The sequence below is a fragment of the Pezoporus occidentalis genome, unplaced genomic scaffold (assembly GCF_034315485.1).
Source record: "Pezoporus occidentalis ecotype Australia unplaced genomic scaffold, CSIRO_AGI_Poc_V1 ctg106, whole genome shotgun sequence".
Taxonomy (NCBI): domain Eukaryota; kingdom Metazoa; phylum Chordata; class Aves; order Psittaciformes; family Psittacidae; genus Pezoporus; species Pezoporus occidentalis.
In genome coordinates, this window is record NW_026912843.1 from 1675082 (window position 1) to 1700412 (window position 25331).

The 25331-nt window shown below is 43.8% G+C and overlaps 1 protein-coding gene and 2 long non-coding RNA genes across 3 annotated transcripts in view; 2 read left to right on the forward strand and 1 right to left on the reverse strand.

Moving 5' to 3' along the window:
• The window catches only part of RAF1 (Raf-1 proto-oncogene, serine/threonine kinase), a 77987-nt gene extending 68975 nt beyond the window's left edge, over positions 1 to 9012 (reverse strand). Inside the window, exon 1 of the mRNA XM_062620585.1 lies at positions 8877 to 9012. The gene's annotated coding sequence lies outside the window, so the exon portion shown is untranslated. The remainder of the gene's footprint in view (positions 1 to 8876) is intronic.
• LOC134164730 (uncharacterized) overlaps positions 1 to 24895 on the forward strand; it is a 44989-nt gene extending 20094 nt beyond the window's left edge. The window contains exon 3 of the long non-coding RNA XR_009965228.1: positions 22861 to 24895. This is a non-coding gene — a long non-coding RNA (uncharacterized LOC134164730). The remainder of the gene's footprint in view (positions 1 to 22860) is intronic.
• On the forward strand, positions 2775 to 6522 carry LOC134164752 (uncharacterized). Its single transcript, XR_009965234.1, has 2 exons — positions 2775 to 3648; positions 5776 to 6522. It is a non-coding gene; the product is annotated as an uncharacterized LOC134164752 (long non-coding RNA).
• Positions 24896 to 25331: the final 436 nt, after the last annotated feature.

Sequence of the window (25331 nt, forward strand, 5' to 3'; positions counted from 1 at the left end):
CCTTGTTCCACATGTGGGAAAGTAGGCAAGGATCCTGAGAATAGTGTAAAACAAAGACAAACCAGCCTTTTCACTCAATATATATGGGCTTTGGGTAGAAAGAAAATCAATTCTCTTGTGGGGAGATGAAATGTTTCCCTGAAATGTTACCCACCTGGGCAAGATAGTATTGCACTAGAAACACACAGCCTTTCACCAGTAAAGCACTTCTTTTCACGTGCAGTCAGTCATTAGATAGGTCCTGTGTGTGCCATGGTATAGCACTGTTCTGCTTCTGGACAGCCCTTCTTTTTGTACTACTAGCAAGTGTCCACTCAGGTGTATTCCCATGCAGATTCAAATTAAAACTAACAAAGTGCATGTCAGCCAAAATAGTAAACCCTGCAGTGGAGAAACTGGATTCAGAAATCACACACACAGTCTAGAGAGTGCAGAGTGAATACTGCAACACATGCTAAGGCCATGGCTGCAAGCGCCACTGCCTCTTGGGATGCACAAAGCCATTGCAACACACAGGTGTGGGACTTAATGAAAGCTTGCTTTGATATGTCTGGTAAAACATTCACCTTCCTGACTATGGTTCTCATCAAGAGATCAACGACTTTTGTCTTTAAGTACAGATTTTTATTGAAGGTCTCAGCTAGACGTTACCAAATAATCAGTCCCAAGCACTTGAAGTTGGGCTTTTGGAAGGCATAGAAAATACAGGATTTATACTGTTAATTCTGGGGTAGCCTTTACTCTAGATAGCAGCACAGCTTTCTCTGCCTGACATTTCAAGCTTCTGCATCCAAACCTGTTTCGTGTCATTTATGTCTCCTAATTACAAAGTTAGTTTCAAATCCATTATAGGTTTCCTAACAGGAAAGGTTCCATAATCTTCCATACGAAATTTGGGAAAAGCAACTCAGTTTTAGACAGCTTTTTTAGGTACCAGTGAATTGGTAGACAAACAGATTAAATTCTAGTTTCCTAATAAAAATAGTAATATTATTCCTATAATAAGTAATAATAATACACAGTAGGAAGTAAAGTAACAAAAGTAAAAGTGAGAAAAAAATAAGCTAGTTGTTGAGAAGACTTAATTTCAGTTCAGCTTAAGAAAATATTACCCCAGTATCTATAAATTCATGGATTTAGTTCAAGCAGTTTCTCTCCATTTCAGTTCACACTTGGGTGCTAAAGGATACACCACATGTGAACAGTGGGAAGGAGCCTGTGGTTCAGTAACAGTCTCTGACATAACACACCAGGCTTGGAAGAGCTTTCAACACTAGTTGACATGTTTGGGACTTCTGCTTAGGAACAACGTTAAGTCCTGCATTGTCTACCTGCAGGTCCCCTGTTTTCAAAAGGAGAAAAGGACACTGTAAATCTTAGAATCATAGAATGGTTTGGGTTGGAAAGGACCTTAAGATCATCCAGTTCCAACCCCCTGCCATGGGCAGGGACACCTCACACAAGACCATGTCACCCAAGGCTCAACCTAGCCTTGAACACTGCCAGGGGTGGAGCATTTACCACTTCTCTGGGCACCCTGTGCCAGTGCCTCACCACTCTCACAGTAAAGAACTCCTTCTTTACCTCCAGCCTGAACTTCCCCTGTTTCAGTTTGAACCCATCACCCCTTTTCCTATTGCTACAGTCCCTGATGAAGAGTCGCTCTCCAGCATCCTTGTAGTCCCCTTCAGACACTGGAAGCTGCTCTGAGGTCTCCATGCAGCTTCTCTTCTCCAGGCTGAACAGCCCCAACTTTCTCAGCCTGTCTTCATATCCCTGATCAACCTCGTGGCCTCTGGCCTCGCTCCAACAGATCCATGTCCTTCTTATTTTGAGGACACCAGAATTGCACACAGTGCTGCAAGTGAGGTCTCATGAGAGCAGAGTAGAGGGGCAGGATCACCTCCTTTGACCAACCTTGTGGCTAAAGCAGAATCATCTGTTTCAGATAGCTTATTGACAAGGATCTCTTGGATCAGCATGTGGGTACAGTGGTGTAAAAGACTGTAGGTATGTGTGTAGACATTTTCTAAAAGCAAAACCAACCTAAAAGTGCAGTAAAAATACCTCTGCATAAAATTCAGTCAGCTATTAAAAATGCTGGTGAAGTCTCAGTGTCAGAAGGCGTGAATGTCACCGTTTATCAAACACACTGATTCTGCTTTCTTCCTTTAGCACAGTTACTTTAATCATTATTTCAACAATGACATACTGTATGAGATGGAGGGTTGGGGCTTGGCTTCTATAGTGTGGTTCAGCTTTTAGACTTGTGCTCCAGACTTCTGTGCACACCTTTTATTTGTATGCAAACAGTATTTGTGCAGGTGTCTGCCTGGTGGTTGGGGCATGCAAAACCACGGCTTGCCAAAACTTGGTTTGGGCACCAGAGGGACGTGTTCTTCCATTTCAACCGAAGTCCACATTCTTGATGGAAGAACTTATGATTTCTTTGTGTATTGCACATGAATAAGAGTACAAGATATAGTAGAATAAAACTTTGTGACAGAATTCTGGACTCTTTCTCTGATGCCTCCAAACTAAGGTTTCTGTCTTAACCCCCTGATACTTACTGATAACTGATACATTCCAGGATAACAAAAGCTGATTCTCCCCAAATTTGAGGCAGGGAAAAAGAGTGATCCCTGATTGGAAATACTGCAAAAAGGGAACAAGCTAAGGAACCTCAGCCATGAGGTCTTTAAGCAGGGACTTCTGTACACCTTCTGGAATCAAAATCAGTAAGTGTTAAATTGGAGTATCAAACTGAATCAATTGATTGTAAAACTTAATATAACTCTGAGTATCAAAATGAACAGGTTTTCAATTAAAACTTCCAGTGCAGTATGATCAGAAGTGAAATAAAGCCAACAGCTCTTTTGGAGGAGAACTGCATAGGTATAACAGGGGTTTGTGCAAGGATTGGTTCAGTGGAAAGGGAACTCAGTCCATTTTCTTGCAAATGCTGGTGCATCCTTTAGCTCTGCATTCAGCTACTGCTCTTGTTTGTAGGTATGGCATCACTATCCTCTTTGGCTTTCCCAGTAGGAGTGATACAGTGCTGCTTGCTTAGGAGGAAAAGTACAGTCCATATTCTCAAGTACCTGGAGAGAGGTACTGGAAGGAGCATAGAGCATTCCCGCACACAGCACATATCCACGCTATAGGAGCATGCAAAAACCAGACAAAAGATATCATTCAGGCTTCAGAAATGAAGTAAGAAGCAACCACATCAACTACAACAGAATCCAGACTAGCTAGCAGATGAGGGAGTGCTGACTTACTGAGGTATGCTGAGTAGGTAGCCAACAATATTAGTCTAGCATACTATGAATGCCTACAATACTCATCCCAGTCTTTTTGCTTCAGATTTTGAAGAAGTGTGGGATATCTGCCGATGAACTGAAACACAGTATAGCTTTGGAGCTTAGAGGGAAAACCTATGGTAAGCTGGCATTCTGGGGGAAAAGCTCACTACATTCCCATTTTGTTACTCTGTCTTCCAGGCCAGGTTGGATGGGGCTTGGAGCAACCTGCTCTAGTGGAAGGTGTCCCTGCCCGTGGCAGGGAGTTGGAGCTGGATGAGCTTTAACGTCCCTTCCAACACAAAGCATTCTAGGACTCTGTGATTCTCCTACAGCCCGATCAATGGTAATCTACTAATGATCTGGATTCAGCTGAAGTTGGGAATATAACTTGACATTACTCTCAACTTGTCATCTCCTTCAAAGCAGATGACAAAAGATTTGTGCTTCATTGTCAAACACAAGCATGTATTGCTGCCAAGAAAAAGGATGCTGGGCAAAGGGGTTCTGATGGCCATTGCCTGGCATGGGTCTATGTTTGGGAAAAAAAATGCACTTCCAGTCATTTGGGTGTGGGGCTTTTCATGGAGCCGTCTTGATTCACGTGCTTTCCTAAGGAGCCTTAGGGAATGGCTCGGCCTATCTCTTGCTCCAAATTTCAAGCAGATTTGACACATGAGCCAAGATCTCAGAAATAATTAAATTCCCAACATTTCTTGGAAGACAGGAACCAAAGGCAGGAAAAAAAGAGTGGATTTTGAGGTTTTTCCTTCAAGGAAACCATTTCCCACTGTGCTGTTGACTACAGCAGGCTGGCCGGTCACCATTTACCTAAAACTGGATTCGCCACCCTCTGTGAGGATTTTGCCCTGTGGGGGTGACCCTGAAATGAGACACAGAGCTAAGATATCCCTATTTATTAGGGGAGCAAAGGTGCTTTGTGGATGAGACCATATCAAACTATAGTGAAGCTGCTTCAGTTTTGCTGCTCATAAAGCAATGGTTTGTCTTTCTTGAAATGTACTCAACTAACACTGAGTACAGAGTGAGCAGAGCCTTCCTGTCCTCAAAGAAGCATACACTCAACAGATTGTACCATAGCTGAGGCACCAAATAAAATCTGGGGTGGAACTATATACAGCATTTTGGTCCTTGGCTAGAGGACCATAGTTTGCCTCATGTATGAATGGGCAAGGTTGGGTAATAACTTTTAATCTCTCTAAGGTCATTTTGATATAGCCAGGGTGCCAGAGAATGAGAACCTGAATGTAGCTGCTGAAGTGGCAATATGTTGGATCAGGTTTTTCTGAGGACTGAAAGTAACACAGTGATAAAGCTGTGCAGGAAACTTTGTCCAAAATCATAAAATACTTCACTTTTTTTTTCCTTAGAGCACAGCCCTATCTGTGTCATTCCTTTTCCATTTGTTGTTCTCGGCCTGAATTCCTTAGATAACTTTGCTAGAGACTTGAGTTTTATTGTAGATATGGAAAACTGCCTAGAAGTTTTGCTCTTTGGTTTTTCTGGCTGCTCTCCAGCCTCAGGAACACTCAACACGCAGCACATTCAACTTGCTCCAGCAATCGGTCTTTAAAATAAGGCCAAAACTAAAGCACACCATACAAAATTACCCTGCTGCTTCCAAGTAATGCCTTCAGAAACCAGGCAAAGGGAGCTGTGACCCAGACCTTCAGAGGGTGAGTTCTAACTCTGCTCTACTTGTTATGTGAGCCTAAAACACAGCAACAAGTAAAGGTGGCAGCGTTAGAGGTCAGTGAGCACTGCTCAGTGCTGCAGATCCTGAATTACTGATGCTTCTATGACCATCCAATAACCAAAGACGCTGTGGGCTGTGCACACATGTAAGTTGTTCTCAGTGCTGGTCTGGCTAGTACCTGCTGCTGACAACAGTGAAGATATACGTGGAGAGAGCTGGGTTCTGCTAGACAACTGTTAACAAAAACTTAGCTGACTTCTGTGAAACATTTATAGCTACATACAACCAGCAGAAAACCTGCAGAATAACAGATGGAGTTACGTGAAGCCTATAAAGACAGTAAGCTGGATTTGAAGGTGTCTGAGAGCATGACACATAATATACACTATACATCCAGGTGGTATAACCATGCCTACTTGACAGTTCCAAACATAAAGTCCTGATTTCTGTTGCTTATTAGTTTGCCAGCACATTATTTGAACTCTAAATCTGCATGCTCGGTCTCTGCCCTAAGGTGACAGTATGCTTGTGTGTGCCCCCAGATGGACAAGACAGCAACAATCAATTGCTGAAGAAAGAAAAATAGTAAAATGAGTAAGCATTTCCAACTATTTCTTTGAAGCTGGAGTGTGCCCAGCCTTTCAAGAAAGTGTTTCAAATATGGTGAGATGGTTACTTTGATTAAGGATGTGTTTATTGACATCTTGTGAACTGGTATAGTTCCCCTTGCTGGCCATCCACTGGTTTTACTTACAGGCTGAACTGGCTGTTGGGTCACAGTCCCAGGCAAGATGAAAGCATGAACAGCATGGACTTATACACGGGTTGCCAGGGGCCAAGACTGTGCCCGTCATCCTTTCTCTTGGTGGAGAGAGAGTTTAAATGCTTAAGCCCTGAAACTTAAGACATCAGCATCAAACCTCCCAAGAAACTTGTGCATGTTCCCCGGAACATATTCCATGATCACTCTGTGCTGTCAGAGACCTTTGATGAAGGCAGAACACAGCACCCAGACTTTGCATGAGGCTTTTAACATGTTTACTCTTTACTCAGAAGGTGCACCAGAAAGAAGATAAGATGAAGAAAGAAGACAACTGATATTCCTGTCACTCCGTTTCCTCACTGCACTGAAGCAGAGCTGGGACTGTGCTGAGCATCTTCCAGGTTTCTACAATTCCTTTAATCTCAGCCTTCCTTCAGAAGTTTCTCTTTCTGCTACTCCTAAATATCACTTTATTTTGACATCATTCTGTCCTACAGTTACACTGGATCTTTCTGCTACAAAGCCTGCTTGTCTCCACCCCTGTGGTACTCACAGCTTTCTGTGAGCTTCAGTGAGTCTGCTTGGGTTCCCTCACCACTAGTGGAAACTGTGTGTCCTTGAGCAACTTACTGAGCCTCTGCCTCGGTTCCCCATTCTGGAAAAGGGGAATTGGTATTTCATGTCCCCCACCTTTGGTCTTGACCTGTGTTTCAGTTATAAGAAAAGGTAGGCTTTCATACAACACATGTAGTAACTCTTTTTTACTGAGCCATGAGAGGAAGGATTTCACAAGAGCATGGACTCACAGAAGGACAGAGCCTGGACACACACAGAACTGGGGCAGTTAAGGGAAGTTATGATCCCGAGGCAGCCAAAGAGTTTAAGAGTTGGGCAACAACTCCAGACCTTCCTGTGTGCTGAATGTCCTGGCTGACACAGGCTTTGATAAAGGAGGATATTATTGCTTTTTTTGCAACTTCTGACCTGATGCCAGATATTGTCCAATTGTAGACAGTCCTCAAAAAGCTTGGTTGTGTTTTTTCTATCAGAGGATATGAATGACTGATATTTCCTTCAAAAGAATTCCAAATAAATAGGTGAAATGTACTAAATCTCAGACTATCTGGGAAAAAAAAATGTAAAACCTAGCTCTTTGGGGGGGGTGAGTTTGACAGTTTTCTATTGTAAAGACAAATTCAACCTATTCGCTCACCTTCATTACTCAGAGGCTTCAGAGGATTTGTTCTATAGCTGAACAACAGTTAGATGAGGCCACAGAGGAGCCCAGCAGGCCTGACAGCAAGGAGGTGAACCTCTGTCATGGATACAGCGCCTGGCTCAGTGGGTTCAGATCCTGCCCCAGCCTTCTGGCTATTTCATAACGGCTCTGAGTCCTCACACAACTGTGCCTCGAGTTCTGCTCCATCAGCTCACCCACTGTGGGTGGTGTAGGATCACAGAGCAATGCCTTCAGGTCCTTTGTACCTCAGAGGCTCTCACTGTACAGTGCACTTCACCAGCTGGTAAGTGGCAAACCTGAAGTGCTGCAAAACTACCATCTGCCATGTTCATATATTCATATACATAAGTAACAGGCATTTTGCATATTTATTTTTAGGTGTTTTTTCTTTAGAAGACATGCAGCCTGAGACACAGTGAAACAGCTTCAAACACTCACTTGATGGCTCCATTAGCTTTTTCTCTGCTGTGATTTAAAACATATAGGTCCAAATTTCTTCTACAAAGTTAATGAGGGAAAGGAAGAACTGTAAATTAGCAGCATCATTTTTAAAATACTTGGATTGTGTTTTTCAAATTGTTCCATGTGATTATAACATTTCAGCTATACTGGTACAAAACTGTTCACTTGCATAAAATGTGGCATGTGAAGTACTTTCAAGGTCACACAGCTGAGGCAAAGGAGGTTTAGTCTTCACGTATTAGAAGGAATCCAAACAAAGATACCCATGCAGTTTTAAACACCCACCTAATACTCACAAGAGATGGTTTCTAGGCTTCTTTAGAAAGCACAGTGTGAGCTACTGCACTTAGGATCAAGGACCAAAGCAAATCTCAAAATTGCATCATACACAAGGCCAAGGAAGTAAGGTGCTGAGTCCTATTGCTTCATCCAGTGCAAGAGACTCCATTGCAGCAATGAGTTAAGAAGCTGAAGTAAGAGGTAGGCTGAGACACTGCAATATGTGAGCAACACAGAGCAGGGCTGGTTCAGGTACTCAGAGCTGAACTGTCAGGTTAGTTTGGAGGAGCAGAACTTCGCTGCTCTCACGAATGCCCATGAGTCCCATGACTGAACTGTGGCACACGTGGAAAATGCAATCCAGAATACATATAATCTCAGTCATCACTTGGAAACTTCTGACCTATATGCAAACTTCCAAGGAGCTACCACTGCAGATACACTATCACTGCAATTATGGGTAGCCATGGAGCTCCAGTTTTGTGTATGTATAATACATTGTTATGCAAACACACGTCTACTTTTAAACCTCAGTTTCATGGTCATCGTGGATTTAATTTCAAAGCATCAAAAAGAAGGCAGGAATAAAGCCTTCTGCAAATAGGCCTCAGTTACATCTAGAAAGACTTTTTACAAACAGTTCAAACACAGGCAGCCTGAAACCCTGAAGTGCAACCGTGCTGGTCAGGAAAGGACAGTCACAACAAATGGTGCACTTAAAAATGCAGCTTGTACTTGGTACAATTTCATTCTTGTGCTGGTTTAATATTTAAATAGAAAAAGACAAAGATTATTAGATTTTTTCATCCAAAAATGATGAGATTCCCACCAAATTCTTTATATGAGATTCACAAAATGCCCCTTAGAAATAGCACTTGGGCTCTTCTATCTGCTCTCAGATTCCTTAATTTAACCTTGTGTAGCAGGTCCATCACGTGTTTAATCCTGACCCTTTAGCCTGGGTTCACAGGTTCACTAATTCTCCCCATGTCACTGTACAATTAAAAGCACTGCAAAAGCTGTGAAAATCATATTCCCTCCCTCCCTCCGTCCATCCATCCATCCATCCATCCATCCATCCATCCATCCATCCATCCATCCCCTGAGACTCACCAGAGCCTGACACCCCTTCCCACACCCAGCTCGCCCACTGGCACCATCAGGAGTGGTCTTGATCCGAAGGAGAAATCCAAAGGCTTGAGGCAGACCCGTCTGGGAGCAGAAACCAAGTGCACTGGGGTTAACAGTTCCTGGGGAGAGCACAGGCAGGAGCTGAGCCAGTCCCAGCGATTCCCCTTTCCACAGGCTCCAAATGCATTCTTTGTGTTAGCAGAAATACCTGGACCCACAGGCTGGACTCGAGTGTCACATGGGGGACAGAGCTAAAAAAGGCAAACCCATCGGCTCAGTTCAAACTCCCCCAGTGTGTCAGTGTTTTCCCTCAGGCTGTTTATGTGCCTCTTCCAAACTTTTATACAGTTTCCCTGGAATTTTAATATCCAGCTCCCTTTGGTTGCGTCCTTTTTCACTCTTTTATTTTTAGATGCAGTATTTCACAGTGGTCTGCAGAGCCTGCTTGACGCCAGCAAATGTAACTGGATCCTGAGTCCCTGCGAGCCAGGAATTGCAGCCATGATCAGCATGCTGCCGAGAGCAAGAGCACAAACCTTGGCACTGGCCACAGACACATCGTCTGAATCCTCCATTTATCTCATGGCAGGGCTTGGGAAAGGAGGCAAGAAGAGTTCATCAGAATGTAAGGAATAGCTGGGAAAGGTTAGGGGTAAGCAAATAGAAATCAGCAATGCAAATAAGTCTGTCCTACAACAGATTTGTGTGACCAGACTGCCAAAAGCAAGAGCAGAGATTTACAGAGAATGAACAGGGATGTTTCATTCTCCAGTAAGCTAGTAACAGGACAGGCATGCACAAACCAGATTGCCTTTAGAAAAGGCTTCTGTCAGCAAGGTTGACTTTAGTGCAGTAAATCAGAATAGGCTGCTTGGCAGCAGGTCACTGCTGACAGTGATCTCACAGGTCAGACTTTCCAAGTTATGATGGCTCGCTTGATACACACAGAACTGCAGAAACCAGTTCTGTCCAGGATTCATGTGGGCTATCCCATCTTCCACCCAGCCTTTGGTAGGAAGGTGTCAGGTTGTTACCTTGCTCTTTCACAGCATGCAGCTGGAATACATTTGGTCTCTGATAGTAAGGAGCTGAATTACCAAAAGAAGTGTGAACATCTGTTTCATTTTCTATCACTTCTGTCCCTTTCTTCCTGTAGCAGAGAACAAAATGAAGGATTGCCAGTGCTTCTGATTGAGAAATTATTCATCCTAACTATTCTAGGATCTGTAACTATGGTATCCAGTGTCTACAGTGCAGTGGGACCGCTTCACAGGAGAAAAAAACAAGAGCATGGAGGCAGTTATTTCCCAAAGGTGACATGATGAGTCAGCAGCAGAGCCCAGATTAGAATGGAGTGTTCAGACTGCCCATCCCACGTGCAGCTCACTAAACCACAGCTCCTCCTGCAGCCTCCAGGGAATAAAGTTCATTTACCCCAGTGGTAAATGCACGACTCCTGCCCTCGCACATCACCTGGTTATTGATTGAAGTTTTGGCAGGCTTAGCCCTTCCCAAGAAAGAGTGCAATTCATAGAATCCCAGAATCCCAGCCTGGTTTGTGTTGGAAGGGCCCTTAAAGCTCCTCCAGCTCCAACCCCTGCCACGGGCAGGGACCCCTTCCACTGGAGCAGCTTGCTCCAAGCCCCTGTGTCCAACCTGGCCTTGAACACTGCCAGGGATGGGGCAGCCACAGCTTCTCTGGGCACCCTGTGCCAGCGCCTCAGCACCCTCCCAGGGAAGAGCTTCTGCCTAAGAGCTCATCTCAGTCTCCCCTCTGGCAGGTTCAAGCCATTCCCCTTGGCCTGTCCCTACAGGCCCTTGTCTTGTAAAAAGTCCCTCTCCAGGTTTCTTGTAGCCCCTTTAGCTATTGGAAGGCTGAAATCAAGAAAAAAATCAAGAGAAACATTTCAAGGTAAAAAAAAACAAGAAAATCAGGGAAAACACTGGTCTTACCATGGACCAAAGGATACTGCAACAGCAAAACTCCTCGTGGAAAGAACAAGAACACTGATCTGCCAATACACTGCATAGCTAGATTGTGTGTAACACTGAAATTGCTTGAAAATTAATCTTTTACAAGGCATCTTCTCTGTCTTTGTGCAAGTACCAAACACAGAGTAAAAGAACTGTAAAGCTGTGATCTTGAACAGAGTGATGTTATCGGTCACTCTTCTCCACTGCATAAAGAAAGCTCCACCTCTCCTTTTTTATTCCTGGCATATTGAAAGCTGGTTTGGGGAAATCCTGCAATGTAAGCATGTCTCCTTGGCATAGGTGCTATTCAGTAGTCATATTTGCTCAACTATAAGTGATGCCACCTCACACACAGGCACAAATGCTCTGCCTTCACTGCGTTGCTGTGGCATGGGCTGGGAGGACATTGTAGAAGTGTATCTGTGTCGTCTCCTGCTGTATTCTTGTCCCCTGCTTTTTCAGTTGCTCTTTTTAGCGCATCTGTACCACAGTTCTTGGTTCTCCTTGAGCCTCCTCGTTCATGGTGGTTCACTCTTCATCCTCGTTGCCCCATTTAGAAAACTCTTAAAAGGAAACAGAAGAGAACTGATATTATTGACCTCCAACACTGAATATCATGGTTTAGGAACCATGTGGTTGTTACCACTCTGAGGCCTCAATGTCTTGTCATTTCAAGCAGGGCTATAGTGGAAAGCTCACTGGTCTCCCACAGTGATGCAACTTTTCCAGTTGCTCTCCTCAAGATTTTCCCTGAAATGACCCAGCTCTTTAGCTTTCCCTTCCTGCTGCTGGCGAGCAGCCTTATACACCTACTTGAAAGTGCTTCAGACCATGGCTTGATGGGGAGCCAAGGATTCTCACAATGTCCCATTGGCAATTTACCCACTGACTTCCTCCTCTTAAAAACACTAATGTTGATTTGTGAGGTTCTGACCTGCTCTTTGGGTTTTTCTGTTTCCTAGCATTCAGGACACACAGATCATACCAGAGAACGTGAGCTGACACAGCAGCTACCAGAGAGCTCAGAAGTATTAAGCCTGTCTCAGAAAGCTCTCTACTTGGTCCACAGGGCTTGGAGAAGGCACTCAAGGCAGAAAGTCCAGGGAATGCTGAGAGTGGGCTGGTCTCTGCAGAGCTGGAAGCAGGTATGGACTATCTACCACCAAGGAACCTCAGGTGAGCACAACCCAAGGTGTAATGAGCATCGTAAAGCAGGCGTGACCACCAGGACAGAACACGTGTTGACACCACCGCGGGCTCTATCAGCAGGGCTCTTCCTGCCTGGGAAGAAGCCTCTGTGGGAAAGCAGGGATGGCCACAATACAAGCCCTTATAGTATTGAGGCCCAGAGTACGATTTGGGGATATACATTACATCCTGTTTAATCAGTTACCTTGCCAAAAGTGATTTTAAGTGTGGCATGTGTTTATATACAGCTTTGAATGTACATGGCAGTGCATTTTCAATGCTGGGCAGGAAATGCAGCCAGATATTCTAGGAAGCCTACATGGCAGCCTTAGTTATAAGATATAAAAGGAAAATAGAGTGCTGCTCAGATGACTTACCAGTAAGGACTGAGTTACCACGAATGGTCATGATTCATTGACTTGTGCATTTCTGTCACCAAGAAATGTAGAGAAGCGAGTCCATGAGAGCAGGACACACAAGAAGCCTTAAGCTCTTAGCATGTAAATATTTGTAAAGCAGACAGTAAGTCCTGTGCATTAGGGTAAACATGAATTCTTCTGGCTTATTCTCACATGCAAGTGTATTTTACCCAAACCCTAAGCTGTGTGCTGTGTAGCTGCCGCTAATGAACAGCTTCTTTACAAGTAATCTCTAAAGAAAGATTGCTACCTACCTACCCTGGCATGTTGCTTTCAAGCACATTGCTCTTTACTTCACTGGCTTGTTCTTTCTTTCTTTGGACATGGTAAAAACTGTTAATCTGGGAATCTGTATTGTGGAGAAGGCAGGTTTTCAAACCAATGATGTGAAGAGAATTGTGGAAGGCATAGATAATTTAAGTTCAAATCCAAAGGTTTTATTCGGTCCATCAACCTTAATTATGATTTTGAGAGGGGACGAGCATATCCATGCAGCCTAACTTGCAGTACGTAAACTTGGGGTCTCTATGGAAAGAAGTGAACTCTCATTTCTTAGAGTTACTTTCTCAAGCCTTGTCTCTCTCTTTGAGCACAGTGTGCCAGGATGAGCAGAGCCAAACCATTTTACATTAATTCCTTCAATGTGAGGGGTTTGCCTTAGCCTGAGAAGGATGTGATCTGCTCTCGCTCTTCTTTCACTGGGAGTGAGAAATTACATGTCTGTCAACTGTTAACCAGATTCACATCTCGGAGCTGGGGTGCTCATGGTTTTCATTGACACATCTTTCAGATGCAGTTCCAAATCATAAGTAGCAATGTGTCCATCGTTCATGCCATGAGCCAAAAAGTCTACATATCTTCTTCCATGAGTGTTTCCTTCATATAGGGAAATAGGTATACCCCTATTTCTTATGTATCGTGATCTGGACCTATCAATAGACGCAACATTCATTTATAACATACACTTTACACTTCCTTTGTCCTCATTGTTCACGTGCAAGGAAATTACCCAAATTAGCTGTAACAGGTTTGGTGTTGATGAAAAGACATTATATATGTAAAGAATATTTTCAAGGAGCTCAGTTCCCTACAAATACCATTCTGTTATTGACTTGGCCTTGCTGCTTGAATGTCCTTACAGTGTTTTCACTTGGTTTCTTTCACACTGTTTTCAGGGATGATTTTATGGTGGCTTATTCAGATCAGAAACCCAAGCCTGAAGGAGGCAAGTGCAGGTATACAGACTTGGGCAGGACAGGCAAGCAGACGCCTGGATGTCTGTAGCAAATAAGAATCCTTATTATTAATACATCTAATACATTCTAAATATATCACTACTAAAATAATCAAATCTCTGATTCCAAATGAATTAATTTTTAGATGATACAATTTATTACAGTCCTTAAAGATTATTTTGTTCCAGAATCAAATTAGTCTGCCTATGTGCTCTCTTTTTACATCACTCTTATCTTCTGATAGACTTAACTGAATTCTACCTATTGACTGAAATATGCCTTATGCCCTCATTCTTGTGGGTTAATACTCAACAAAATCAAAAGCAAAATAACATTAGCAGAATCCTGGATTTCTTAGAGAAATGACTCTTCCGGCCACTTTGATATTCTGGGATGATGGAATAAGTTAACATTTGTTTGCTTTTCTTACACGGGCTCTCAACGGCCTGGAAATCTCCCTGTAATATATACTGCTTTATAGATGGAGACACTGAAAAGCAGGAACCAAGTCTGAGCAGGGGAGTGAACTCCCATATGACTATTACCTCATGTAGAAGTATCACCAGCTTCTCTCTCTCTTAGCAAAGAGCAGTCACACCTCATTACTAAATAGCAAACTAGAGGTTTTGTACAGCTGGGACAGGGCTGGCTGTAAAATTACAGCCCAAGACAATGATGAAGTAGTATAATTTTGGAGAAAAAGAACTCTTCCATTTTGTTTACCTCATGAAACTGATGACAGAATAATTCTGATGATTCTGATACTTCTGTGTGAGCCAGGGTGTCACAAGTTCATTTGTGAGTGCAGCAGTATTGTTGGGCTTCAGGATCTGGTGTCCTCAACATAAAAAGGACACGGAACTGTTGGAACAAGTCCAGAGGAGCCCACGAGGATGATCAGGGACTGGAGCACCTCCTGTATGAAGACAGGCTGAGGAAGTTGATCATTGAAAGATCAGCCTGGAGAAGAGAAGGCTGCGTGGAGACCTCATAGCAGCCTTCCAGTATCTGAAGGGGGCCTATAGGGATGCTGGGGAGGGACTCTTCATTAGGGACTGTAGTGATAGGACAAGGGGTAACGGGGAACAGTTACTTAAACAGGGGAAGTTTAGATTGGATATAAGGAAGAAGTTCTTTCCTGTTGGGATGGTGAGGCACTGGAATGGGTTGCCCAGGGAGGTTGTGAATGCTCCATCCCTGGCAGTGTTCAAGACCAGGTTGCATGAGGCCTTGGGTGCCATGGTTTAGTGTGAGGTGTCCCTGCCCATGGCAGGGGGGTTGGAACTGGGTGATCTTGAGGTCCTTTCCAACCCTAACTATTCTGTGATTCTATGATTCTATGAAACTACCGCAATTCAGCATCTCCGTAGAGGCACAGCCAGGGAGAGGATGCCAGAGTCCTCCAAGTCAACAGTTACAACCAAGTTAGTTACAATAAGGATTGTGGAAGAGAATTCTGGGTTACAGTCTCAGACCTCCACCATCATGTAACCATGGATGAATTCTCTGTGATGCCATTAATAACATAATCAAATAATATACTATCAGATGTTATACTATCAACATGGACAACATACTAGCCCAACTGCATGGAGCAGCAGTAAAGATACATAGATGATTTGAGAACTGTGTACTTGCTGTGTATGTATGGCAGATGTAAAGTATTACCAGAATAGGTCCTTTTAAGTAAGCAGAAGTTTCATTAAAGACAATGAAGGAGTGGCATACATACTTAGGTCAGGCCAGGGGTTCAACTGATTTGCTGGAAAAGAGTCTTTACACTTTCATTGCTGTCCATTCTTGCTTGTCCTATGCAATAGATATACACAGGAAAAGCAACCATAAAGCATATTTACTTTCATGGTCCAGGTCAGGAGCCAGGATGAGAACAAAGACACTCCTTGGTGCTGATAAGGACTGCTTGGTGGTTGAAACTGGGTCCTTGATGTGCAGTGCCTCGTTTTATGTGGTGGGGTGGGAGGAGTCCCTGGCCTCCATTCTCCTCTTATCAGCTGGGAGCAACTGCTTGAGTCTGCTAGTGGAGACTGACTGCTGATGGGACTCCCTCTGGTTTGTACAGGAGGCTAAAAAGGCTTCTTGAGAAAGTTTGCTTTGTGAGGGAGTTTGGAGGAAGTGTCCTAATTTTAGGAAGAATGAAAACTAACACAAATCAAGTCAATAAAATTAGCTTTTTATTTTTCATTAGATACATATTTCTATAGATATATGTGTGTATGTGTGTATATATATATATACGTCCTATGTTATTTGCAAACCAAACAGTTTGCAAAGGTATTATAAAGTGAAACTCAGCAGACTATGAGTCCTATTAATCAGTCTAGCTTCTGTCCCTGGAAAGAACTTGAGATTATGGAGACTCCAGCCCAAATTCAAACAGCAGTTAGAGTTCAGATCTAATCATTCAGCTACTTAGTAACAATAAGAACTTTATTTTTTGGATTCATATGTTACTTGTTTTTTATATATATGTATTGGAATCATATATTACATATATCACTAACTATACAACCATAGACAGACCCTCATTTGCACAACAGGACAGTCAGGGCCACCACCAATACCCTAGCATGGGGCTCCTTGCACAGATCCATTTGATTCATCACAGAGAATCTGATCCAAAGCCACAGAGCCTTTATTTTTCTCGTGTGACTTTCCTGAGGCTCTGTGTGTTGGCCAGGACTTTCCTTACAGACACCAGAAGGGGGGAAGTGAAGCCTTTTGGTGATTAAAAACTGTGGGACAGGTTAAGTTGTACGACTGCTGCAAGAGCAGGGTACAGGTGAGAAAAGGAACCCTCTGCAGCTTTTGAGGTCAGATGAGCAACAGCCTGAACTGGTTTTGGTCATTCCTTGCTATTTACCATACAGGAAGTTGAAAATCCTGGAAAACAATGAAAGCAATACTAGTCAGAGTGAGCTTTCCTCTGCTCATTTCTCATGTTCAGATTATTTCATGCTAGTGATAGCTTGGTATTTCTACCAGTGACAGTAATTGTAAGACATGCTCCTGGTCTAATGCGACACTTTGAACCTCTCCACAGGATTTCAGTGCAGTCACCTCAGACCATTCCTGAGGTTCTTCATGTAGATGAAGGGTACACAGGACACAGCTGCTGAGTGTTCAGCCATATGGAAAGCACCACCCAGCTGAGAGTTTCCATCCCGGGTAGGGTTAAGTGAGTTTCACTTACACATCTTCAACTGCTGTCTATGAAGCATGAGTCAGGAGGAACCCTGCTTGACTTCAGTCTCCCTGGGGAACAGGCAGACTTGGCAGCTCAAGAAAAAGCTTGTTTAAGGAACGAACAAAAGACAGGCAGATTGAAGCAGTCCTCCCACACTGTCACTTCTAAAGTCACTTTTAAGATTAGAAATGCACTTTAGCAGAGCCTGTCACCTGCCCTCCCATCTGTTTACTGTACACATTACAAAGTGCAGTTATTATTGCTCTCTTTCTCAGACCTGGGTGTACCTTTTCAAAAGACCTGATGGAAAATGCCTAATGTAAACCAAGCTCCCTCCTCTGAAAGCCTGTCAGCTTTCTATCTATTGTTCAGCAGAGCTGTGGTTATCCGACACTGCATACCAGGGAGGTGAAGTGAATGTCAGCTCCTTTAAAGGCACAGCTACCTGGAGCATTGAAGATTGAATCTGCCCTTCATATGTGGTTACATGAGGTCTTTTTCAAAGTCATTACCCATGACTCATTATATTGCCTAAACGGTTTTGGCTATTTCACACCGGGTCTAAATTCCACATAACACCTACCCCTCAGGCTTTTTATATAAAGGTAATTGGGCTCTTGCATGTATGATAAGACATGCCGGTCTGCTTTGCATATTTGTCTGCTCTTCAGCCAGTCTGCCTCATAAGGCCAAAGGCATGCTCCTGACTCAGGCCCAGCATCTCTTACACTTTGCAGGAGTTCTGTCTTTAGCCAAGTATCCAGAAGGGACTCAAGGTAACTCAGTGGCGAAAGAGGCTCTGCAAGGTACTGAAGGCAACTACCAAGCCAGAAGTGAAATTTTAACTTCAGTTCAGTATTAAATCAGAAAACTCTTTAACTTAGATGTGTTCCTGCATCTCTGGAGCTTCCGTGTTTCATGTCCTGTCTATTTTATGGCATATGCAAAGAGCAAATAACAGCAACAGCTGAGGTTTACCTTGCAAAGGGAAATGCACAGCCAGAGCCAAGCTAGCGTGAGAGCAACGTGACCTTTAGAAATGCAGTTTTTACATGCTCAATCAGTTTGGTTTAGGGATCATTCATCTTCCTCCCAGACCTTCTTCTTCACAGCTGTAGAGACACTCAGATGGGAGAGCTTTTGCACCATCTTGAGGAAGGAGCTACTTGGTTTGTGTCTCCACATTCTTCTCTGTGCAGGAGGGCTGACTGTGTGAAACCTGATTGCCTGTGCTTTGTGGCACCAGCCCCAGTAACGCTAGGAGAATCGCTGAGAAAATGCCTCCAAAGCACCCTGAACCAGTCCAGCCACATCCAGTCCCAGGGAGCTGGTCCTCCTGAGTCTGAACACACTCCTGGAGAGATGGCTGAAGTCCATTAGGAACTTTCAGTAACCAGAGGGCAACACTTTTATCACAGCGTTAAAGTCTGTTTCCTTCCTGCTCCCACTTTTGAATAATTTGCAGCTGAAAACTCATTTCACTTGGTCTTTCCGACATGAAAGTTGGCTTTTGATCTAGAACTAAGCATGGAGAGCTCTGACCCAAGAGGAATGTACTTATTAAAGCTAGAAACAATAGAAGCAAGGGTGTTAAACTGACTACCAACACCGTGTTTTTAAACTACTGCCTGAGTTTGCTAAGGTTGTGTATAAAGCTTTAACTTATGGATAAATATCAAATCTTTTCTTTATCGGAGCTGTTCCTTTTGTGCAGCTCTTCCCAAAATCAAGAGGTAGGTATTCGAATAGTTTTAATTTATTGATAGCTTTTGAGCCCCTTTGCTCCCCTTGCCAATGGGAATTCTGTAGCTGGCTAAGAAGTGCCTTAGGACACAGGCAGCTAAAGAATGAAACTGCTTCCAGCCCTGCATTGCCTCAGTCACCTTTGAACTCTTTCCAGAAGGCAGGGGTTCCTATATGGAGGGAGATGCTGAAAAGCTTCGAGGGAACAGTTTGAGTACAAATGCTCAGATCATTCCTACCTCATTGAACTCCACTGAGGATTCAGTGATGTGGATGTACAAATTCACTGTGCTCAACTGCTGTTTCATCCTAGAGCCCCAGTCAAGTTAATTTACTACTGGGTTTCCTTCTAGCATTGAAAGGAAACCAGGGGACATGTTCAGCCTTGAGAGATGGACATGAACTGTACCCAGCTTCTTCTAATGCTGCTCTAGTAGTTCTTGTATCTTCAGATGCCCAAAGGCAGGCGATCTGTACTTTTGGTGTCAGCCCATAGAGATACAACTGTGGCAGGCTGCAAACACAGCCCACTATTATTTCATGCATTTCCAGCTGAGAAAAGAAATGAAAGAGCAATCACAGTGATCTCGAGACAGCCACACAGGGCCCAGGGCTATGCAGTGCAGACTTGAGCCAGTCTGCACAAGCTGGCCAAGGAACTTGGATTCTTTTCCCTGTATGGTACATAAAGGCAGGATCTCCACCAGCTGGAAGCAGTCTGGCACAGTGTGTCACAGCCATTCCCTTCTTCCTGCTGGGAATGTGGAACGGCACAGTACACAGTACAGTCCTCAGAGGAATAAGGTTCAGAGAGGTTTTGTGCTGCTCAGTTTTACAGTCTCATGTGAAACTGGTGTCTTGGTGTTAGTCTGGGGGGGGGGGGGGTGTTGGTCTAATGGGGTTTATGTCCTTCACCCATGCTGAAAGCACAGAGAGCCAGGAATATCAGAAACAGATTCCCTGGAACAGCAGGCTCCCTGAAGCTGCAGTCTCCATTCTCCAAATCACATCTGCTGCCCCCCTTATTCCTAATAGTCATGTAGGACATCCTGAACAGTGACCAAGTGTAGGGCAGTGCTGCACAGAAGGAGATAAAATCAAGCTGTCTGACTTGTAAAGTTGCACTGGTTTAGCCTTAGAATTTCAGTGGGAATCATTTTTGGCTGAGTCTTTGGTTTTCTATCTGGTCTTGAGAGAGCTTCCAGTTCCCTGGCTGTGAAGCCTGAACAGTGGCCAGACTCAGAGCCCCAGATATCCAGCTTCTGAAGCTTTTACGTTGAAGACTCATTCTCTGTGTGCATCACTGTGACAAAGCAGTACAATGAAGAACACTGAAAGGAGGAGACAATTGCCTGTGGTGAGGCCAGAACACCAAGGAAAGAAGCCCATCCTGCTTAGCTCAGCTGTGCCCTTCCAAACCACCACCGAGTGACTCTGGGCGCATGATGGCAGCTCTGCTGAATGTACTTTCCCTAAGGAAGCAGGATGAGTGACGTGAGCCCACAAACACAGCACATGGGGCGTGAGAACACTGCGCAGCCAGCTGTGACTCATGGGCTACCCCAAGGAAAGAGGAGCCGCTCTGAAACGGGTTGCGGGGCGTACATGCAGTGACAGCAATGCTCTCTTCAGCTTCATTCCCACCCTGCCTGTTAGCTGTAATAAAGCAATCAAATGTCTTTAACAGATGAATTATGCATTTGGGGACACTGGCCTACTTGCGTTTGCATAGAACTGGGGGTAACATCTTTGAGTTATTCTTTGTTGTTTCGTAAAGGTTTGAAGCCCACCTATGGTAAAGTGCTTACCAGTGACTGGGTGTTTTCAATGTGCAGAATAAGCATTAGATATCAGAAACAGTAACTGAAAAAAGACCTTCCAGTCACAAGGATCCAACAGGGATAAACTTGGAATCTTTTAAGAGAGTCATTGCTGAGACAGAGAAACATATATCTGTGTAAGTGCAGATGACTTTAATGAGGCTGTACGGCTAATAATAGATTCTACTAGTTGCAAAGCTCTAATACAGTTGAAGTACAAATGTTCCTACTTTCTTGTCCAACTGAAGATGCTGTGCTGATGCACCAGCACCACCCAGTAACACTCCAATTACTTCCACGATTATTTTTATAGATGTTCCTCTGGTGAACAGTCTCTTCAAGTGTTTCACCCTTGGGAAGTCTGAACAAGGCTTTGTGTTGAAGACGGAACAAGCCAGCCTGCGGTCTTGCATCATCTCCTCATTGTTGCCATATTTTCTTTCCTATGCACATCAGTAGCGATTTCAAATACTAGTTCAAGTGTCCCAGCTCACATGGGGAAAGCTGCATTGCACATGCAGACTTGGAGGAGTTGGACTGGACACTGATCCCTTAAGGCAGTCTGCTACAGTAAGAGCGTGATCTGATGAACCCAGTCCCAGCGCCTCAGATCTGGGATGCAGCAGAGGCTGATGACTGAATGACTGGGGACTGCATGCTGTCCTGAGCACATGCTGGATCATTTTGGAGACTCTATTCGTTGTCTGACTTAAAACACGCATTCTGCATGAACTTGCCTTTTTTCCAGTGGCGTAGTTACAGACTTGAGCTCAACAAGAGGACCAGAGAGGTTAAATCCTCCTCTCTGTCCTCACGACTCAAAGCAAGCGGTGACTTCCCACATATTCTTACACCGAACAGTTGGAATGCCAAGAGCCTTGTTTGATGCCATAGGCTAGCAATGTGATTTTGGTTGTCAGGAGCCCCTAAACAAAACACTGACATTCTTGCGTTGATCCAAGGTTTCTAGTTCACTTTTTGATTACAAACTGGCCTGGAAAGAATTAACAAGTTCCCTGCTGCCCTGCAGCAAATTCTCCTACAAAATATCTGCAGGTAGCTAGAAACAAATATCTCCCAAGGCATAGGAGCATGAGGAAAAACCTCTTCTGCAGCTAGCAGAAAAGCACAAACAAGTACCTCTGCTGGTGGCTGTATGTAAAGTTAGCAACAGTTATGGCAGTGTCAGGTGAAGGAAAGGGGTTAGCTGAAGGGTTGAATATCTGAAGCCACCCTTTGAGATTACTGTATTCAAATCCTGGATCAAAAAGGGTAAGTCTTTCTTAGAACATTTAAAAACAACAGAAAAAGCAGACTAATACTAGAGTTCCAGTGCTGCATTCACTGGTAATATGGGAGTGCTGGAGCTGACATGTCACAGCTCTAGACTAAAAAATTCCAGCTACAAGGATATAAAGAACATGTGAAAGCTTCTGCAGCCAAGTGTTTGCAATCCATAAACCACAAACTGTATCTGGGCTTGTGCAGCTGAGAAGCACTGTGATTCATCAGTGAGTGCAGCAGCACATGTACATAGAGCACTCTCTATTCAGTGATGGGTTTGGAGCCTGTGTAACTGCATCACACATGAGCCATTGCCATGGTACAACTGGCTGAGCTGTTCTGAGGGACATTGTCATAGTTGTGGTATTGAACTGCAGAGTCCACGACCCAAAGTACTGTATACCTGTAACAAACTGTGAGATGAGGCCAGGGAAGCAAGCACAAAGATTCAGACCTCTATACCTACACCTCAGCCCGTGTAAAGAGCTGACAGGAAAAAAGTCACTATGAAAAAACATGGGAAATGGAGCTGCATTTCACATCTTGCTTCTCAGCTGCAGGGACTCGAGCCTGACAAAGCAGACAGCTCCAGACAAAGCAAACAGACAAAACAAATACCTGGTCAGAACAAAAGTACTGCCAGTAAGCAGTTACCATCGAACTCTAAATCACAGTTTCACTTCTTGGAAGTCATCTGCGAGCTGTCCCCTCAACAGAAGGTTACAGTGCGTCTGTGTATGATGGAATGGTTCTGGCACTAACAACCTGCTGTGAGCCAGCTCTGCTGGGATTATTTCATTTACAATGACTGAGCCCATCTATAGCGTTATCCAAATGAGGACACAGAACTAGAATGAAATTCTTTGGGCCTCAGGTCCAGTCCTCCTATCATGAAAAAGATTGCTCGTTATCACTTAGGTGATGACCTACCGCCTCAGATCCAGTCTGGTTTGAACCCTGCCTGCCTCTGTAGGGCAGCCTGAAGGATAACCTAGGACTAGCTGCATGAACAAGGCTATCACCATTTTCACTGTGATTGTTCATGAATATCACCCATATATAATAATACAAAATTTGACTTATTCTTTTGCTTTTTAGGCTGTCCCCTTTAATATTCAGATGCTCATTCAGCTGGTGATGTGTAAAACAGAAGATAGCAAATATGCAGAGTACAACCAAGTTGTAGTGACTTGACTTCGAATTGCACAAGTAGTGGTAAGTAGCTGAAATCAAAATTTGAACCTATTTTTGTAATGGAAGCCCATGAAGTATACACTGATGGAATAATTCTAATGCCTAAATCTCTCAGTTTCATCATTCTGTCATTTGGTCTGTTCCCATGAGTCACACAGCACAATCAGAATTATAATGAATTTGAAAAGCCAGCAATCATGAGCACTCGGTATTTATAGAACGGAGAAGCGATTACTAGTACTTTCAACGTAACAATTTCAGCTTGCTGGAACTTTTCCATCCAGGACAGTTTTCCATCAGAAAACGTTGATTCAGTGGAAACTTACTGGGCTATTTCTGGTCGATCCTTAATCTCAGCATCTCTCTTCACGCTGCTGTTGAAACGTACCCCACTTAATTGATACTGTGGGTGACTTCTTCCTGCTCATTTTCTCCTTCAGCTCATACCCAGTAAACTGTAGGTCCTTCTCTGGCACTCCAGTGCTGTGCTGGAAACATGCAGGTACAACTTTCTTTTTTAACAGTAGTTCCAAGTACCAAAGTTCTGCTTTTACTCCAAAGAAGCTCACAGATATGAACACATGGTTGCTGCTGCTACATCCCTTCTCAGTTTTCTCCATTTACTGTCAGCTGACATGACCCATGGTGCATAAATTGGATTATCACCACTTACATCACTAGAATATCCCCTCCTACCATTGAGAGGCTCCTCTGCATTCTGGGAATGCCATTATCCATCCTTCCACTTCCAGGGCAACCTCTGTCTGTATTTTGCGTTGCAAAGAGCAACTCCTAAACACGATGAATACTGCTGACTTCTTGTGAATCTGAGCAAGGTCACATCACTCTTCAGACTTCGCTAGCTTCTGTGTCTGCTTAATATTGCAGACAAAACTTCCCTTTTTACTTGTAAAATTACTCATCCTTAATCTTGCTTCAGACTGTCTCAGGCTTTACTTTGTCCTGCTGCTTACTTCTGCTGCAGTGCTAGTTGCTTTTGTCTCTTTATAATCGCATCGTATTGGATGCAATAGCTGCCTCCTGTGCAGCTTCCCTGGGCCTCATTAACTCATGCTGAAGTTTCATATTTCAGATGCCAGTTTTAGGCTTTGGTCATAATCTTCAAAGTAGTTAATGGATCAAGCCTTAGCTACATTAAAGGCTGAATTTTGATCTGTGAACCATCACGACAGCTGCAGTTCCTTGGGGCAATGTAGATTACAAAGCCTAGAAGGAAGTGTGTGGAAGGGAGGAACAAGGCGATCTTCACTGAGAGCAGCAAGTGATGGAAAAAATACTTGGAAGATATTGTACAGACCCAGACCTTTCAAAACTGAATCACTCCAAACACTGATTCCCCCTCTGTCCTGGCACGCAAACCAACCAGCAACACCTCAGCACCATCAGGAAAACAAATGCTGAGTGATTTGGTTTTCTGGAGAGCTACCAGAAAATCTGCTCGAAACTGTGCATTAAATACAAAGCTCTCAAGGAGCCAAGTGCTGGAACATCTCTTCTGCCTTGTCTTCAGTGCTGGTGCTGCTTTCACAGAATGCCCCAGTGCTGAGGTTGTTCAGATGAAGCAGAATGAACAACAATATTCTAACAGAAACAACCACAGATGAGCGGTATCTTCTTCAAGAGGGGCTTTCTGTGAAGCTCAGGATAAATACAATGCAGAGTTTACTTTTGAAGGTAAACCAGACCTTCTCAGTCCTATTCCAAGCTAAATTAGTGTAGTTCAGGCTTAGTGTTCATCCAAACAGTGAAGTCCCACGGGTTAATCTTCCATGGAGGCTTCAACCAACTCAGTTAAACCGGTATAAACACTTCTGTGAAGACTCTTGGTTTAGTTTACGTCAATTCGGACTGTGTTTATGGCAACCCAAAACGAGCTATTCTTATGCTTGACTACAAATGTCAGCCAGCTTCTTGCACCGATTTTTGACGAAACTGATTTAAAATAGGATCTGAACGTAAACCCGGGTAACCTTCCCGTAAAGCGGGCCGTTCCCCAGCGAAGGGGCTCCTGCAGCGCACGGCATGTCACGTCCTCCCTCTTGCGGCCGACGCGGAGATCCGCAGCGGTGGGAACGCGCACGGAAGCTCCGAAAGGGATTAGGCTGCCCTGGCAACGGGGTCAGAAACCGGCTGCTGTTTTGGGGTACAGAAACACGGCTTTATAAAAGAAAATAACAAAAAAACTTGAGGGTTTTCATTTGAAAAACAGAGTGGATAACTATTTTAGAGTAAAGTAACTGCTACGTTATCAGTAAACATTCCTGTTAATGTATTAGTAGTAAGGTACTACCGGCATAGTATCCTAACATAGTACATAAATATCAGTATACTACTACTGCTAGTATAGCTTGTGC